The sequence below is a fragment of the Hippopotamus amphibius genome, chromosome 6 (assembly GCF_030028045.1).
Source record: "Hippopotamus amphibius kiboko isolate mHipAmp2 chromosome 6, mHipAmp2.hap2, whole genome shotgun sequence".
Classification (NCBI taxonomy): domain Eukaryota; kingdom Metazoa; phylum Chordata; class Mammalia; order Artiodactyla; family Hippopotamidae; genus Hippopotamus; species Hippopotamus amphibius.
Genome location: NC_080191.1, coordinates 48921506 through 48941643, shown reverse-complemented (window position 1 = coordinate 48941643; position 20138 = coordinate 48921506). Strand labels below are relative to the sequence as shown.

The following is a 20138-nucleotide window of genomic DNA, read 5'->3' as shown; positions in this document are numbered from 1 at the left end:
ACCTTAAAAGCCATGGAAATGAATGAACAAATATGAATGAAATGAACAAATGAACAAAAGGCTATATTTTGCTCTATATCTGGATAAGTTTTAGTGACTTTACAAACTTCTTGAAGTTGTGAGAAAAACTGTGTACTTGCATATGTGATTTAGAGTGGGGGCAGAAATTTCATAGTTCCTATCAATTTTTAAATGACTCCCTGACCCAAAAAAAGTTTAAGAAAATTATCTCAAAAGATTATCATCAGGTCTCATTTTATGAACGGTCAAGACAGAAACTAAAGGATCAAATAACAAAACAAAATCCCTTAAGCTAAATACAGTAGAGACATCTAAATCATGAAAAAATAGTCACTAAATCTGTTTTAGGCCCTCCTCTGTAATTCTTAGGATAACCCTAAGCCAATCTTACTTTTAAGTTTATTATTCATACTTCTAAACATTAAAAAAATGTTTCTCTTTCCTTTAGCTACAACACAAACACCTTTCCCAAAGCAAAAAGAAAGGGAGCTGGGGAGAGAGAGAGAGAGAGAGAGTCCACCTAGGAAAACTAACTGTTTTAACTACATTTACAAACAAATTACTTGGTTCACTCCTTTCAACACTGTTTATTGAGCATCTATGATAAGTCAGACCCGCTGTTCCCTAGCTAATGTCATTCTTATTTGTTACAGCCCAGGGTTTTTCCTTCTTTCTTCTCCTTGCTGCAGAATACAGAAACTGAAGGAATGAATGTCCAGCATCAGGCCATCTTAAACGTCCATGTGATCATTCTCAACTGCCTGTACAAAGGCTCTTTGTGGGAAATGAAAAGGAAGAGTAGTGATAAACTCACAGGACTTCAATCGGTAGATCACTAAGGATTATCAGTAATAAAAGAAACACGAACTTCCTCCTATATAGGGGCTTAACATTCCTAGACTTTTTCTCTTGGCCTTCATTCAACAAATAATTTATCTCCTTGAAGATAAGTTTCTCCTTGAAAATAAAAGTTAATCAAATTTATCACAGGAAAACAAAAGACTCAGGCACTATGTAAGCTAGTGGGTTATTAAAGTGACATCTATTTTTCTATGACAAAACCTTACTTTAATTCTAACAGTAAACTGAGTAGCTATGAAGTATATACTTTCTAAAAATTATTCTAAATATTATTATTCTAAAAATTCCAAATATTATTCAACAAAAGTTGCATCATCTATATAATGATGACTGGGGTGGGAGTCAGAAAAAAATTATATCTATAAAATTATCAAGGAAGAATAATGTGTCTCAATGACATCCATTATTGTCTTGGTAGTATTTTCTTAATAAATCCTTGACTCACATATAGGTCCTTAAGAATGTAAGGTGAGATTTCTTGGAAGTGACATCTCCCACAGGTATGCTCCTTAGTTTAAACTAAATTAACATAAACTGTACTACTATAAGCATCAACTTTTATATTCATAAAATAATTATAATGTCCAAGTTCTTATGCCAACAGTAGAGTGCAATGAATATAAAATCTCTAACATTGGCCCTAATAATACTAATTGACCTAAAATAAATTCCTTCCAAAGGCCAAACTATCACTGAATTCACAGATGAACAAAGAAGCACCTGGTTAAGTAACCTCTGACCTTCTTCATTCTTCATAAAATGAGTCATTTAAATTCCACTTCTAATTTGACTAGTCACTTGTTTTGTTCCCAAATACACTTCAACACCACATTGGATATTTCTCCTTAATAACATCCTGCCAAACGACACTGAGAGAAAACCATGAAATGACATTAATTGAAGTATACATGTTCAGAATAAAGTATAAAAAGTGGAGAATCATGAGCGGTTTACATGTTTTTGTCACAGCAAAGTTAAGTCTACACTTCATGATCCATTCCAGAATTGCAATCCTATGCTGTCCTTGCAGCTGAAAGCACATGGGTTATTCCTTCCCTTTTCCCATCATCAGATAAACATGCAGATCATAATATAATAACACACACACACACTTCTTCCAACATTTGTAAAAATTAACTATGTCAGTTGCCAAAGCAAAGTGATGACATTTATTTTGGATAAGCAGAAATGACTGGGGAATCAACCACCACGCCAAATTCTTTGTGCAGAAGTTCTTTTCTTTAAAAAAAAAAAAAAAAAAGCAAATTAAGAGTTATCCAGGGACTTCCTAGGTGCTGCAGTGGTTGAGAATCCACCTGCCAATGCAGGGGACACGGGTTCAAGCCCTGCTCTGGGACGATTCCACGTGCCACGGAGCTACTGAGCCCATGCGCCACAACTATTGAGCCTGTGCTCTAGAGCCCAGGTGCTGCAACTACTGAAGCCCATGCACCTAGAGCCTGTGCTCTGCAACAAGAGAAGCCACGGCAATGAGGAGCCGGCACACCACAAGGAAGAGCAGCCCCCTCTCCCAGCAGCTAGAGAAAGCCCGTGTGCAGCAACAAAGACCCAATACAGCCAATAAATAAAGTAAATAAATTTATTTTTAAAAAAAAGTTATCCACCACAACATGAGAAGGACTTGACCCACCACTTCTGATTTTAAAGATGGAAGGGAATAAAGATGCAGATGTAGAGAACAGACTCTTGACTTAAGGATGGGGGCAGGGGGGCAGGGACAACACAGTAAAGGGAAAGCTGGAACGAAGTGAGAGAGTAGCATTGACATATATACACTACCAAATGCAAAACAGATAGCTAGTGGGAAGCTGCTGCATGACACAGGGAGAGCAACTCGATGATGGGTGATGACTTAGAGGGGTGGGATAGGGAGGGTGGGAGGCAGTCGCAGGAGGGAGGGGATATGGGGATATATATATAAATACAGTTGACTCACTTTATTATACAGCAGAAACTGGCACAACAGTGTAAAGCAATTATACTCCAATAAAGACCATAAAAAATTTTTTTTAATTAAAAAAAAATAAAGATGGAAGGGGGCCATGAGCCAAGGAACGTGGGCAGCCTCTTGAAGCTGGAAAAGACAAGGAAACTGATTCTCCCCTAGGACTTTCAGAAGGAATGCAGGCCTACCAACACCCTGCTTTTAGTACAGTGACACCTGTGTCTGACTTCTGACCTCCAGAACTGTAAGATAATAAATTTGTGTTGTTTTAAGCCATCAAATTCATGCTCATTTGCTACAGCAGCAACAGAAAACGAACACACCCACTCTTCTGCAACATTTCTCAAGCCATTCATCCTTGCCTGTGAATCACAGTCTTGGAAATATAATCAGAAGTAGGAATACAAAGCAGGGAGAGCAAGGAGAGCAAAGCTGTAGCTATCCAAGCTTCTAGCCCTCGTTAGGCAAAATATATACATCAGACCCTACTAACAAAGCCTGCACTGGGTGTAATCCCACACAAACTGAACCAAAAGAATGAAATTTGGCCTAAGAGCCTCCTTTTGTCTTTCAAGGGAACAATAACTAGAAAAAAAACCAAAAGAGACAGGAAGGGAAAAGCAGGTCACAATCAGAAGCAATTTCTGCAGGTATGAGCTGAGCTCCTAAACTAGAAACTGACACTGTAAATGCAACAAAAGGGAAGAATCATTCACACACAGGTTCTCTCAATCACAGTTACACCCAGGAGAAGCGTGAGTTCAGCTTCTGGCAGCAGAATCTTAAATACTGAAAACCATGTAGTGAGCTTTGCCATAACTCAATTTAATTCTTCAGCAGCACCAAGATATTGCCAAGCGGCCAACCCCAATGTCCAGGTCCTCAATCCTTCCTTCAATGTACCACAGTAACCTCCTATTCTGTCCACCCTCCTCCTATTTGCATCCTAAAGACCTTCGACAGATTAACTTTGACCACAAAGTTCTGCACACATAAAACCTCCAAACATCGCCCAGTGCCTTCAAAGTCATGCGTAGCTATCTCTATGATACAGAGTGGCATTAAGCACACTTTCCTACAGTCATTCCCTACTAATCTGTGCCCTCTGCCTGGGAATTCTCCTCCAGCCCAGTATCCCCATCAGTTTCTATATCAAGTGGTACCCTCTCTTTCATGAAGCCTGTAGATAGATTTCCTGTCCTGATACAATTCTAATACCTACTCCACTCCCACCTTTTGAATTCACATTGTATTTTGTTCCTTACTTACAATAAAATATTTGGGGGATTATGAAAGTTAATAATATTATATATATGTATGTGTGTGTATATATATATATATCCATTCCCATGTTGATCTCCCCTTCTAATGAGATCCTTAATTCCCTGAAGGAAGATACTGTCTTATCTCCTGGCCTCTCTCACATAGTTCCTTACACATCATAAGTACACAATAAATATTTCTGGAATTACCAAAGAAACAACCCAATATATCTTTAGGGAAAAGAGAAAAATCCTGATCATTATGAAGAAATTAAGAGTTAGCCATGTAGGGGCTTCCCTGGTGGAGCTGTGGTTAAGAATCCACCTGCCAATGCAGGGGACATGGGTTCGAGCCCTGGTCCCGGAAGACCCCACATGCCCACAGAGCAACTAAGCCCAAGTGCCACAACTACTGAGCCTGCGCTCTACAGCCCGAGAGCCATAACTATTAAGCCCACGTGCTGCAACTACCGAAGCCCGCTTGCCTAGAGCCCATGCTCCTCAACGAGAGAAGCCACCACAATGAGAAGTCCATGCACTGCAATGAAGAATAGCCCCCACTCTCCACAATCACAGAAAGCCTGGGCATAGCAACAAAGATCCAATGCAGCCAATAAATAAATAAATAATAAATTTTTTAAAAAAAGAGTCAACATGGAATTCAAAGTGAATCGCTTTAAAAAAAAAAGAAAACTTCTTTAACAAGGCTAATTCAACTCCAACAAAATTATAATCTGGGGGGGGGGGGTTGTTTTGTTTTCTTTGCTTGTTTCAAGCAGGGGAAAATGCTAATAGGAACTGTTGAGTAAATAGTTTGAATCTCTGCCCATCTGCAGTTATTCCTACCAGACAATCAAATTCCTACCAGCTGACTTAGAGCCTAGAAGCTGTCCTGAAAGTGGAGATATAAGACCCAGCTGGGGGACTTCTCTGGCTGTTCAGTGGCTAAGACTCCGTGCTCCCAAAGCAGGGGGCCCAGGTTCAATCCCTGGTCAGGGAACTACATTCCAAGTGCATGCTGCAACTAAGAAGCCCGCATGCCGCAACTAAAAAATCCTGCACGTTGCAACTAAAAGAAGCCACACATTGCAACAAAGATCCCACGTGCTGCAACTAACACCTGGAGCAGCCTAAATAAATAAATAAATAAATAAATAAATAAATATTTTTTAAAAAACCACAGCTGGAAAGCAAGCAAGTAATAACAGGACAAACAGGATACAACCAGGCCCACTCACCTCTCAACCATTTTATATCACACCAGTCCTGGGAAAGCCAGTCTCTCAGCTTTCTAAATGAATCTATCCTTAGAATATGTTATAGCCACTAGATATTGTAGCAATTCACCATACCAATGGACATATTTACATAAATATATAACTAAGAGCTGGGGCACTTCCATCTCCAGTGGGACAAGTAAAGATGGACAGACTAGAAGTCAATCTTTTCCTAACTTCTGACTCAAAAGCCTACAAAATACATAGAAAAAAAGATAAGCACAAAATATAGTTCCATAAGATATTGGTTTTCATATCATAATATTTTGTCTATTTGTCTCTCTGCTTTTAAATTTAAGTAGTTAATCCCTTCAATCATTATGTTACTCTTTAATTCTTCTGAAAATATAAAATTCAAAGTGCAAAGTACTAAGAACCTTAATTCAAAATCATATTTCAAATAGCAAAGCAATACAATATCAAACTTAAAAATCAAGCTATTAACAAAGCAGACATACCTACAACTAACTGTTCACCACATTTCTATTCTGGACAACCTTGCACAGAGTAGGTCCTCAAATATACCTGTGTTTCAAAAGTGTTACTCACAGTGCAAACTCAGCCTTATGGGTCATCATCTGTTCTAAAGATCCAGTGATCATTTCACCTAATTGAAATCAAATTTTACATTATATAAAAAACATTTAATTTTTTTTCTTTTTTTCTTTGCTTTGCTTCCAAAACTATCCAGGTGTTAATGTAGACCTGTTCTCCATATCTTGGCAAAGTTTACTTTGAACAGGCATTTTCTCATGACCTTCAAGTCTGTGTTCAACAATGAAATCATTTGGCTCTATATCCTATTCAGTTATTAATCACGAACAACAAAGGAAGAACTTTCACATGAAAAATGTAAAACTTATGCGGACCAAACATTCATTGTGTGTCACTCTGGGTCACGCTCACAGCTAAGATCACTGAAGCCCTTGGAATGACCTCGGCTTTTTAGAACCTACATTCAACATTGAGCCGGCGAGGAAACAGCACAGCTCTGTGACTTTTAGATAAGTGCTCCTGGAGGTCTGCACTCGGAAAAGGGTGTACTGACAGACAGCTGCTGGGGGATAGGCAGATGGGAGAGTGTCGGGAGGGGCAAGGATACAGATGCCTCTGTATATGCTGATCACCTCCCCTCCCCAGGTGGGCTCTTTCAGTGAGTGCCTGAGGGAGAAATTTCCACCCTGTCTAGGGTGCCAACACCAGGAGCTCAGCATTCTGACTCCACCCATTTAAAGAAATTGAGTTACTACCTGCTAGCCAAATTTGACTTTTTAAAAATCAGCTCCAATGAGTTGATTTTTTTAATTAGCGAAGCAAATATTTTATTCATTTTCTTTGTTTCCATTACTATTACTATGTGTCATTAATTTGGCCTTTGTTTTTATTTTTTAAATTTTAGTAATGCAGTGGCAGCATAATGAAAAAAATCCCTGGAATCAACTTATGTCTCTAATTTAAAAGGCACTTCTTTCCTTATCAGCTATCCCTTTTAGGATCCAGAAATAAATCCATCCGGTCCCTCCCTCAATTCCTGGATGCTTTTAACTCAAACATAGCCCTCTAGACTAAGCCTGAAGTGGAAATTAATATGGCCCTGCCTGCCAAACTAGAGGAGCTGCAAGCTAAAAATTTTTCCCAAGGCATTAATAATTAGCTCAAAAACATGGACAAAATTAGGAGGACAACAGATGAGGAATTTTTTTTCTTCCTAACATTAGTCCATCTCTATACGGATAAAGCCACAAACTGAAAACCAGTCTCTGAAAACCATCAAGCCCCAGAGTCACTGCATGGTGTGAAGGAAGTAGGTGGAAAGTCACTTTAGGCAGGAACACTAAAAGCCAACCTGCCATGGCTTTAATCCCATCAGGCAGTCCAGAGACTCTTTCTTTCTTGGGACACCGTACTTGCCCAAACGGTCTCTTCAGTCAGTGAAACTAAACTCATCTACTTCCTGTACAGCCACATCTTTAAAAGATTTCTATTTTCCTGGTCTGTTTTTCCTCTTCTTTCATCAAGGTCAAAGGAAAAGTTGGCTAACATCTTAGGTTCCCCCCAGAAAGAGACCATGAGATAAGGATTCAAGGATAAGTAGTTTACTTTGGAGGTGATCCCAGGAAACATTGGTGGGGAATGAAGAATTGAGGCAGGAAAGAAAAGGTAGCCAACAAAAGGGTCATTTGCAATTAAGTTATCACTGAATCTTACTCCACCAGGGAACTTGGGAAAATCAGTGTCAAATGCTCATCTCAAAGGTATCTCACCTGAATCATCTCAAAGATATCATACCTGAGATGCAAGAGAGCCAGGACATTTATAAATACTACAGTAGTCATTGGCTGTGGGCTGCTGGAGGCTGGCACTTCCTGCCAACCCTGAGTGTGAGCTTTTCCAGCCAAGCAAGGGAATGCAGATGAATGCAGGTACCTGAATCGCCAGTCCCTGCGTACCAAAGTGCTGAAAGCAGGGGTTACAGGTAGGGCACCAACAGCCTCTGCTACAGCTAGGATCGGGATTATTTCCCAAAGGGTAAGGCAGAGGCAACCACGTTAGATGACACATATCACAGAATACAAGGTTGAGTGCTTTTCCACCAAAATATCCTTCAAAAAAAGAGGATGCCACCTTATATTTAAATCCTGAAAGGTCTCATATTATGGGACACTGTCAATTACTGTGTCTTAATCTGAAACAGCAAAGGACTGTTTGGGTAAAACACAGTAATCTGAAAGGACCTCAACAATGTTCAGCTTGGATGCAATTAAAGGTCAAGCAAAGAGATTTAATACAGACTTGGTTATTGAGGGTATAACTTTTCAACTTCAAGTGGTGGATGGCAAAGGAGCTCCAAAAAAACAGTGTGTGGGCTGGCTGGATAAGCCAGACTCCTCAGATAGGACAATACAAATAAAGAAACATAGGAAATGCTTGTCTTGACTAGTAATTATGCGGGCTGAAAATAAAACACTATGTGGTACTCACAACTGGATACTGGCTGGAGCTCAGAGATATTGACATATTTATATACAACTGATGGCATTAAACGTAGCCCTTCTGGAGAGCATTTAGTCACACATGTCAGAAACGCTAAAACTAAACCTCTTGTCCCAGAAATTCTATTTCTAGGAACTTAACGGAAATAAGTAATTGAAAGGAAGCATGGTAGCAAACAACAATAATAATAAATAATATTTATACAGCACACACTAGAGCAGTGACGGGCTGCTCTAAATGTTTTATATCAGGGTTCCCAACTGAGAGCAAGTCTGCCTTCTAGGAGACATCTGGCAATGTCTGGAGACATTTTTGGTTATCAAAACTGGTGGGTAGGGTGCAGGAATGCTGTTAAACATCTGCAATGTACAGGACAGCTCCCCCAGCAAAGATTTATTGCCCAAAATGGCAACAGTGTCATGGTTAAGAAACCCTGCTTTACATCCATTCACTTATATAATCCTCAACAATCCTATGGTATTTTTATTATCTCCATTTTACAGATCAATAAAGATAATTTTTTGATACACTATTATCCAGAATGTGGAAAAACTAGGAATAAACTAAATATGAAAAAACAAGGAGTTAATAAATTATGTAAAGCAACCCAATGGAAGTATGAAAATTACTTATGAAATATAATAAAACTAAAATACCAGAACAAAGAATTATGTTTCATATTATTACAATTATTTTAAGATATGGATATAAGGACTAAATGGGAAAATAAGGACATGAAAGTTACTATTTTGTTAAGACGACAGAAATAGGAATGGATACTATTTTTTCTAACATTCTTTCATACTACTGTGATTTTTTTAATAGTTTGCTTTTATCTTTTTATAAATTTATTTATTTATTTTTGGCTGCATTAGGTCTTCATTGCTACATGCAGGCTTTCTCTAGCTGTGGAGAGTAGGGGCTACTCTTCGCTGGGGTGGGCGGGCTTCTCATTGTGGTGGCTTCTCTTGTTGTGGAGCACAGGCTCTAGAGCACAGGCTCAGTAGTTGTAGCGCACGGGCTTAGTTGCTTCGCGGTATGCGGGATTTTCCTGGACTAGGACTCAAACCAGTGTCCCCTGCATTGGCAGGTGGATTCTTAACCACTGCGCCACCAGGGAAGTCCTTACTGTGATTTTTAAAAGAAAAAACACTCAACAATGGAGATAAGAAATTTGGAATTTTCTGTAAAGAATGAAAGTTTTTATGAAATAAGGAATATCTTATTTTAACAACACAAGAGTTAACAAGCTAAGAATATAGCTAATATCAAGATACTTAAGAAGGATTTCCATAGAATAGCACCAAATGTTAGTGCTTTAAATTCTGAAGTCATAATATTCCTGTTGGGGGTAAGAAGGAATTAGCTAGATTTTATATCTACTTCTCTATCATTTACTTTGATTTCATGGCTCACTATTACCTAAAGATAATGGGGGAAAAGAATCAAATTTTAATTCAGCTACATTTGATTCATCTTGGTATCTCTATTACATAGGTAATTTAAATTGTTATTTTAAATGTATTAATAATAGTAATAATATTAGTAGTAGTAACATTATTATTATTGCTATTATAAGCAACATGTATTCAATGCTTCCTACATGAATTACTATGTAATCTAATCCCTACAACATCCACATGAGGTAAAATAAATGGTCCCCATTTCTCAGCAGAGCTCAGAGACATTCAAAATTAAGGAATTTGCCAAGGGTGTACAGTAAAGGGAGGTATGTGAATTGAAAGTCAGGCAGTCTGACTCTGAAGCCCAACTGCTCCAATCAAAATATAAGTGTGCTGGGGACAAGGTGGCAGTGAGGGAAAGATAGGCCCTGCCCTTGCTCCTCTCCCTACAGCAAGGAACTGACCATGTACCTGATACACGGGATGTAAAACCTGCCTTTTGAAATACATTTCCTAAGTTTTTCTGAGTAGACCTAACAATGACTTAACCAATAGGATCTTATATTTTAAATAATTTTAAATTACTAAAATTAATTTTTATTATTTCAGATTTAAATATTATAAATAATTATTTTAATAATCAATCAATATTGACAAATAAACACTTGCCAAAAACAGCTGAGTGGATTCAAAGGGGAAAAAACAAAACTCTGTCAGAGTTTCCACAGAGTTATGATCGATGATTCTAACATGAGGGGATTTTATCTGATCCTCATAGCCTATTGGATATTCATAGATATGAGGATTAAAAAAATAAGTGTATCTCCTGTCAACAGGAAAATGGATACTCAGACTAAGGCACAGGGGACTGTCTCTTTAAACCATTTAAGCATCTGTTTCTAGAATGCTAAAGAGGAATGGTTAGGAAGGTTAAATATAAAACACTATTTGTAGATATTAAATTATTGGGCTTAAATGTCTGTAGTCTAGTCTCACCTCCCCAGAGTATATATTACGAAATGAAGTCACTGAAAACAAAATGCTGTGATCTTCTGATATCCCTGAAGCGAAGATTAACTTAACAAATAACAGGGATCAGGACACTAATAACATATCATCATGGGGAAACGAGGGGAATTTGGCATGAACCAAAGTACAGGCTCCTACCAGGCTGAGCCACTATCAACTCAAAACAGGCTACAGGTTGGTGTGAGGGAGGAGGAACAACTGGTCTCCACATTCCACACCTACAAAAACCTCCAAACTCCACACCTGTGAGCTGTCTTAGTCACAAAGTCAGAAAGGCTACACAGTCAGGAAGGTGGCAGGTGAGGCAAGCAGAAAACCTCCTTTGTGGATGGAGCTGAGATTCCTTCCCACCATAGGTATGTGTCTGACAAATTGGGAGTAAATCTTATCAAAAATATAGCCTTATTTATATGTGGAGATTTCACTATATAAAGAATCCTGATGTGTCTTTCTTAGCTGTATGTTTTTAAACATCAGCAAGAACTGAAGTGAAGGAAGATACCAACAACAATAACAACAAGAGCAACTATTTATACAACACTTACAAAAGCAGTAACAGGCTGAGGGAAATGCTTTCCATCAGGAGTTTTCAACCAGGAGCGATCATGCCCCTGAGGAGACATTTGACAATGTCAGGAGATATTTTTAGGAGATTTTAGACATTAGCTGGACTGACAAACACATTCACCAGACATTATCCCTTCTGATTATTTGGACATCCATCTGATTGGTGGGGTCCCATGCCATACCAGTTGTTAAATATTTTTAATAGTATACCTCTGCCTGAATATACTATGAACAGTAAAAACAAATGTTATACCTAACAACAGCTGAGATGTCAATAAATAATTTCATTAATATGGAGTACTTCAGATATACAAACCGCATGTCAGCCTTTGAAAATAACTTTCCCCTTTTCCAGGTCTCAGAAGGCCAATGACACCTGAAAAATCTTTTTCATAATCTAATTATCTCAGGAACTGGCCCACTTGCTTTGCGAATATACTTGCGACTGTGACTACATGTAAGAATTCAAATGCAAAATCCTAACTTAAAGAAAAACTTGATACAAGTTATAAATAGTATTTCATCTGTAAATCTACAAACTTTTAACAATAAGTCTTAAGGAGGTCTTTGGTTAATGCTATTAATAATAACAATGAATAATAATGTATCAGTGCTGGTTCATTAATTGTGACACAGTAAATGTCACATAGTAATGTAAGATGTCAACAACAGAGGGAAGGGGACACAGTGAGCTGTATATCGGGAATTCCCTGCACCATCTTTGCATTTAATTTCTATAAATGTACAACCATCCTAAAATAAAATGTGCTCCAAACAAGATAAAAATACAAATAATAAAGTTACAGTATATTTTTCTGTACTAGAAATTAAGAAAAGCTAATTTGGGTACATCCATGTTACATTTTCCGTCTCACACACTGTTGACTTACAAAACGATAAAGAAAAATGGTCAAGAATCATCTGGGTGGCTTTTGACTGTGTTGCTGGATTCCACGTGCACACCTGCTTTCCATACATTTCTGACCAGAATTCTCTCTCCTTAACTGAACAGAAAAAAAAAGAAAACTGAGCGACTAACACGTGCCAGGAGCTGCAGTAGGTCTGAGGATCCAAACACAAGAACAGGCGCTGCCTCCAAGCTCACAGTCTAGAACTGGGGTTCTCAACAGGCAAAACGACCACTTGGGGAGATTGTTAAAATGCAGCGACAGACCACACTTTCAAAAACACTGATCTATAACATCTGCCATAAATGCTGGGACAGATGAACACTTCTAGGGATCACTGACTTTGATCCTGGCAGGGAAGTTGGGAGGAGCAGAGAGGGCACCCAACTCACACCTGGAGGTCAGGGAAGAATTTGTAGAAAAGGTTTACTTGATCACGCGTTGGCGTGAATTAGTTATCTAACAGAATGAACTTGAGGACACACCCCGCTTAGAGCAGGGAAGGCTCAGTACCAAGAACATTTATAGCTTCTGAAAGTAACTGAACGCTGACTACAAAGTACCAACCCAGCAGCTGGAAACCAGCAGCACAGATGAGCCTAACTCAGACCGCTCCAGGGCCAGAGAAAGGGGCTTTCTTCATTTGAATTCAGTTACCGACAAAATACGCAAAGAGCCTGATTGGATGCTGCAGAAAACAACCCTGCCTCCTCTCACTTGTGTCATCTCACTGGAAGAGCTTTTTCATGTGCTAATGGTTTTCTCCATTTTTGCCTACTTGAGTAGCAAAATATTATGTCATATTGACTCAGGTTGCTTGGCTTTGAGATTTTTTTTGCTCTTTATTTTTTTGTCTCCTCTATAAACAGCCTGCCAAAAGGCACATCTCATGTTTTTCAGTGTGTCCATTTTTAGCGGCACTCAGGCCCCCTACCCTTCAAATTTACTTCAAGACTGAATACTTAAGTCTGAATTAAGGAAACAGTCACTAAAACGAGAGCCGAAGGCACTTCACTGATGCCCCCGCATTGCACACATGTGCAAATGTCCGTTGCCATCTATGTGCAGCCCGCAGGGTACACAGTGGTCCTGGGCTGCTGGTGAACAGAATCATTTAGTTTAAAACTTGATTTAAAACAGCCCAGCAATGACAACAGGACCCAGAAAACAGCAGGTCTCCATAAGTATTCTCTGAATCATTTATTTTTGGCTCTTTTTTTTTCTCATTCTTAACCATGTGTGGCTGAGTTGAGGTTGACAGAAAACTGAGCACTACTCTATGTAAGAAACAAAGATGAGAAACAAATTTTTTGAAAATTAAAGGGAAAGCAATGCTTACTTTCTTCCTAACACAAACCCAACAGGGTAAGAACTGTTCATCATGAAACACCAGGCAAATATTACCCACTGAATGACTTCCAAATTATGGAAAGTAAATGTCAACTCTTTATTACAGTAATCAAGAGGGAGATTTACCTTCAACACCATTCATTTTTATTTGGATTTTATTATTTAGAGAAATTCTGCAGCATAAGGCCTAGCAACTAATTCAGTAAATACACAGAATGCAATCTCACAGACTTTTTTTTTTTTTTTTTTTTTGGCACACGGGCTTAGTTGCTCCACGGCATGTGGGATCTTCCTGGAGCAGGGATCGAACCCATGTCCTCTGCATTGGCAGGCGGATTCTTAACCACTGCTCCACCTAGGAAGCCCTCACGGACTTTTTTTTAATGGTGCTCAGTTCATTTAGCCGCAGAAAAATTCTCATCATAAAACATAGGATTCTTCTTGTAACAGCAGAACAAATGGGTAGGAAGGAGGTGGAGATAAGAAGGATCCAGTGGGACATGGAGGGGAAAATGAGGACTGCTTTCTCAACCCACTTACAAAGTACCCATAACTTCCCTCCTAAAATCCATCACTACAAAATCCACCATGATTTTTTTTATTAATTTATTTATTTATTTATTTATTTATTTTATTTATTTAATTTATTTACTGGCTGCGTTGGGTCTTCGTTGCTGCACACGGGCTTTCTCTAGTTGCTGCGAGCAGGGGCTACTCTTCATTGTGGTGTGCGGCCTCCTCCTTCATTGTAGTGTCTTCTCTTGTTGCAGAGCACGGGCTCTAGGTGCGTGGGCTTCAATGGTTGCGGCACATGGGCTCAACAGTTGTGGCTCACGGGCTCTAGAGCACAGACTCAACAGTTGTGGCGCACAGGCTTAGTTGCTCCGTGGCACGTGGAATCTTCCCAGAGCAGGGCTTGAACCCATGTTCCCTGCATTGGCAGGCGGATTCTTAACCACTGCATGATTTTTTAAATGCATAGGAGCAAAGATAGAATGTAATCATTACTTTAAAGAATTCACAAGGTCAGAGATGAAATGTATTTCATGATTTTTTTTCTCCTCCAAATGTCTCATAAATCACTGGCCCCGCAAATACACACAAACTATACTTTTCCTTTGCCTGCTGTAACATTAGTTATTCAGCATTTGGCAATAAATATCTAACAACTAACTAAACAGTTCTCAGAGTATTGTCAGATACCAGACTGCACAGATGGGTCAGAGTGATGTAGGGAGAAAATGAATCTGCTGGGGAAATAAATTTCTTCTGTCAAACACAATCCAGTAGCTTCTAATACCAGAAAGGGCGTTATTTCCTAAGAGTCAGAAGCAGAAGCTAAAAGCACAGAATCCAGGAGTCAAACAAGAAAACAGGTCAGGTCAAAAGTCTGAAGATTCATTCTGGCAGCAGGTTCCTAGCTAGGGATGGGCTGGCTGGGCCAGAAGAAAAGGGTCAGTGTTGGTGTGATACGAGGAGCTGTTTCTCAGAAGGCCAAGTGCATGGCTATCAGATGAGGCATTCCCACTGATGATATGCAAGTGACCTGGAAGAATTTGTGCAAGATGCCTGGAAGAATGTGTGCAAGATGCCTATCTTACGACTGCTGTGCAGCCCAGCCTCTAACAGTATCTGGATCAATGGCATTAAACTGAAATCTATCACGTTTCCAGACCATTATGACAGTTTCCCTCTATTTGGAGAAACGGTCGCCTCTGCACACTAAAAGCTTTTTATTATATAAGGTACCAAAAGGCAAACAGGTCACACAGCACAGAATCATGTGCAAGGCTTTGTGCCCTTTCCCTTTGCTTGCCTTGCTTGCTTGCAAACAATAAAAACCTTTCCGAACAAATGAAAGTGAACTTTGCAACCAGCAAAACATTTCAGGCACCCTGCCACAAGGATATTCTCCAAGCAACTTCAGGCTGTTTGCTGTCCTGTATAGCTCTAAATTTCTTGCCACGTACTGGATCTGTGGTTAAACAAGCCCAGCAGAGAATTACAGCTTCAATGCTCTGATGTGAAAAAATCACTAATAAATCTCGATCGAAGGATGAGAAAAAAACTGGTGAATTTTCGGTATGATGGTGCACGTGGGGCTTCATTTAAGCCAATGTTTTATCTTCACTTAACATCTAAACTGTATTTTTTCCTGTTATTAACTTTAAAAGGTCTACTAACATAAATAGCCAGCATTTATTATAACCCTTCCTTCAATTTGCCAGCTAATGCGTGAGGGACTTTACACACATATACCTTTAAAGACTTAGAACAGCTCCATTATCTCCATTTTGCAAGAGAGGAAACTGAGACACAGGATGCAGCGAAGCTGGGATTCAACCATGTAAGTCTCAGTTCAGAGCCTTTCTGGTAACTCTAATATGTTCCACAAATTATACAGAAAATGGATTATTCTAAAACTAAAACTGGGATTCACCATCCATATGAAAATGAGTTATCAGGAGATGAAAATGTAATAAAATAGTGAGGGCACCTCAATAATTACCAGTCTTGAGGGCACCTAAATAATTACTAGCTTCAGCACAGTTTGGGATGATGACAGCTTTCACAGCCAAAAGAGAAAGAAAATATAGAGTCCAAATGCAAAGACTCAAACTTCTGTCCCAGAGATCCAGAAATCAGGTCTGTCTTTTAAGTTGAAAGTTAACCATCTTAAAGCTCAAGATTCAAATGTCATTCAAAATCTTCCATTTTGCATTCATTTCATTCAGAATCAGTAAGGGTTTAAAAGTCAGAGACCCACAAATGGCGGGGGGGGTGGCAATGTATGAAAAGACAATTCATTGAAGAATTTGTCCAAAGAGACAAAAAACATATGCAGAGAAATTCAATTTCACATGCACACACACACACACACAAAATGTAAGTTGAAAAAATTACCTGTTACTTTTCATCTTCCCTTTATGGATAGCAGTTTAACAGTAAAAGCATGTTGGCCCCAGAAGTTACCCAAATGAACTAAAATATACGTACACAGGTCATTATTTTCAATATTTTTAAATGGGATGCACTATGACAGGATGGTTTCAACATTAGCTTAAAAAGAAAAACTGTACTTGTGGGAATTCTGGATGTAACGCTATATATACATTTGTATGTTCATAGAAAAAAGTTTGGCAGCACAAACAAAACTAGTAACAATGATTGCAGGGGGGGAGAAGAACTGACAATTTTCCACTCCGTATAATTTTAATTCTGCATTGAATTTTTTTAAGAAGGAGCCTGGGGACTTCCCTGGCAGTCCAACGGCTAAGACTCCGAGCTCGCAATGCAGGGGCCACAGATTCGATCCCTGGTCAGGGAACTAAGATCCCACATGTGCCACATGGTGCAGCCAAAAAAAAAAAAAAAAAAGGGAAGAAGGAGCCTGATTATTTACATATATTACTAAAAATTAGATTTAGGATCAAAAATGTATTACAACAAAATGCTTCCTTAACTTGAGAGCAACCCCACAGAGAAGGCCACATTAATTCCCTCCTAGCTCACAATCCAAGTTTCAATACTTTGTGGTTTAGACAGAAAGTTTTTGACCTGTGTTCCTTTAGCCCTGGACTAAAATTTCACTTTGTCACAATGGTAGGACTGAGCTATGACTCATCTTCCTCTGCCAAACAATGAAAGTTCTAGTTCAGTGGGAAAAAACTACTTGAGCTGCCAGTTCACTGAACTGTTCAAATCAAGGTCAAAATATTGGGGCAAGGGCAAGGGAGTCACTGCCTCCAGATCCTAATTCTCACACAAGCCCTTTCTGTGGCCCTCCAACCAAATCCTGAGTTGGCAAACGATTAGAGTAGGAAGCACCTGGTGCCCTCTAACGAGGGTCAAAGAACCCAAGTGAAACATGAAACCAGGATCTGTGTTGCAATCATGCCTTTCAAGTAATGCCAAGGAAAAACACAACTAAAGACATGACAGAGTGCACAGCTTCAGCTTAAATATATTTTAAGTACCATATGAACATAATACTTGATCTCCATTCCTACACTGAAGATAGCAAGCAAATCTCCTTATCAACTGACTATATTTTTATCATTTTTACAGAACTTATTCTTCCTTGTATTTACCTGGAACTGTTACTATAACTTGCAAGGTGCTTTAAAACGTGTTACATCATTAATCCTGACCACAATCCCCTGGGGGAGACTACGAGTTGGGAGACCGGTCTCAGAAGTTCTGTGTCTTACACAGTCGATGGCAGAGGGAACTGGGACCCAGGTCCCCTCCTTCAAATGACTCTTCGTACCATGTTAATCACACTTCTCATTTCCCCCCAAAATTCTTCTATTTCAAACAAGTCCGTCTGGCTACCCTTTGCCCAAGGGAACAATTTTTTTTTTTCTTTCAAGCCTCTGCAAATTACATTCCACCTGGTCTGCCCACCCACGAACTCATTTTCTTCATAAACATTAAGATCAGCTAAAAATTCACAAGCCCTGAGAAATTCTCCCAAACCTCACTGCACTCTGGTAACTCCAAATGTCTGATACCGTTTCCTTCATTCGAACAGGCAACCGGTGAGTCAGGAAGCCACGGCTATCTGGCAAAGATCATCACACCCCTTCCTTTCAAACTAACCCTGGCACCCGAGAACCTTGGGAGCAATGCCCACCGCCCACCCCGTGGTGTCTCCAACCGGCCCCACCTCCAGGTTCACACACACGGACACCTCAGCCCCTGATGAAATTCTTATTCGGAAGTTCTCTACCTGCCTTGCTTCGTGAAGACACCACCAACCAGGTGCCTTGTCTCTTCAGAGAAGTCTGCTCAGTGTGCCCTGAGCTAGCCTGTTCCCCTGTGATCTCTTCCAAGAGCTTCTTCTTGATGACAGCTCACCCTCAGATGGGCCACCGTCTCATATAACACATGCCCCTTCATCAGCACGAACCGGAAACAAGGAGGTCCAGCCCTCATCCAGCCTCCCGCTGCTCAGAGGAATCTGCTCATCCCACCACTCTGCAAGCAGAGACGGAGGCTCTGCTGCTAAGAGGCTGTGGGTCTGGTGCTGAGGTACAGCACTGACAAAGCTTCCTTCTTGCCCCGCTTCTGAGCTTTCAGTCTAGCAGGGAACCAATAACTTTCCCCTGTGCACCTCCATCTTGAATCCACTTCAGAATCACTTGGACGGTTTTGGAACACCTACAAAGTGAAGGCCTCAGTCTAATTATACCAGGATTCTGAGTAGGGGGCTCCAGCATGCCGGTGATTCTCATGTGGAGCCAAGTCGAGAATATTTGAACCTGTTCATCTAAAAAGGAAACGGCTGACACAGAGTCCTGTCAGCCTGACAAGAAAGCAGGAAGGATGGCAAGAAAAGCGAGGCCTCACAGAAGTGGCTTCCTGAGCAGGGCAGCTTCTAGACCTAAATCATCTGTGCTTTAGGAGATGTCTACAACTCCAAATAATTTTTTATTTCAAACTTGCAGGATTTTTTTTTTAAAGTTGTTCTCCTTCAATTAGACTATTTGTAACATTTGATCATTTGTACCCAGACATCAAGATTAAGTAAAGGAAAAGTAAACATTTTAAAATATAAAAATTATATACCAAAGATGGACAGATACAGATATTCAGATTTCAACGTATTCAATTTTCCCTTGTTGTATCTCAATGGATAGCTGTGAGGCAAATTCCCTAAATCAGAGTTCCACACTTTTTAAGAGAACAGAGAGCAAAAAGATGGGCAATTTCAAAAATAACGACAGGCTAAGTTTGAACAAATACGTATTTTAATTTATTCCATTTTATTACTTGTTTTATTATTCCCATTAGGTTCTGCAATACTTATTTGAAACATCAACCCCTGTACTGTCAAGAGTTTAATGAAAACACTTAAGGTTTCACTATTTCCACCTTACTTGAGGTCTGTAAATAAAGGATTCACCCCAAAGTTTAATCTATAACAGAGACTGCTTTGAAGACCAAAAAAAAGGCCATGTGTTGTAATAGAATATGCCATCCATAAACATGTACTCTTTTTTATATCTTTATTTATGACAAGATCACTAAAGAGATCTACCCTGCAGATACAAGAAAACAGTAAATTAATAACAGCCAATAAGAAGAGCGCGTAGGCCCTTGTAGAATCTGAAATCATGTAATACTGATTTTCTATTTTTATTAAAATAACATGCCCTGAAATTTGTTTTTTAATGCCTGCTATTTTCCTAAAGCCTTTGGGCTAATCATAGGGCAGGAAAGAATGCTATCTGAATGAACCAGAATTCATATTTAAAGCTGCAGTCTACTCATTTAAAAGTCTGCTTGTTATTTAAAGGCTTGTTTGTATTTTTTTTCCATTATCTTCTTATTTCAACCACTATAGTTACCTGAGACCCTTTGTAGCAAGATAGTAACACACAGACTAGCAGATGATGCAGACTATTCATGCCAAGGAAAGAAAGAGGATTAAGTGAGAGTCAAGAGATACTTTTGAAAAGCCACAGGCTGCAATGCTGCTCTTGTACATGGGGTTT

At 39.4% G+C, this 20138-nt stretch overlaps 1 protein-coding gene across 10 annotated transcripts in view; it reads right to left on the bottom strand.

Moving 5' to 3' along the window:
• The window catches only part of UTRN (utrophin), a 501139-nt gene that overhangs the window by 419692 nt on the left and 61309 nt on the right, over positions 1–20138 (bottom strand). Inside the window, exon 1 of one of the 10 annotated variants that reach the window (XM_057739408.1) lies at positions 18371–18417. The exons of the other annotated variants lie outside the window; for them this stretch is intronic. The gene's annotated coding sequence lies outside the window, so the exon portion shown is untranslated. Of the gene's footprint in view, positions 1–18370; positions 18418–20138 lie in introns of those variants that run through there. 10 annotated transcript variants of the gene reach the window in all.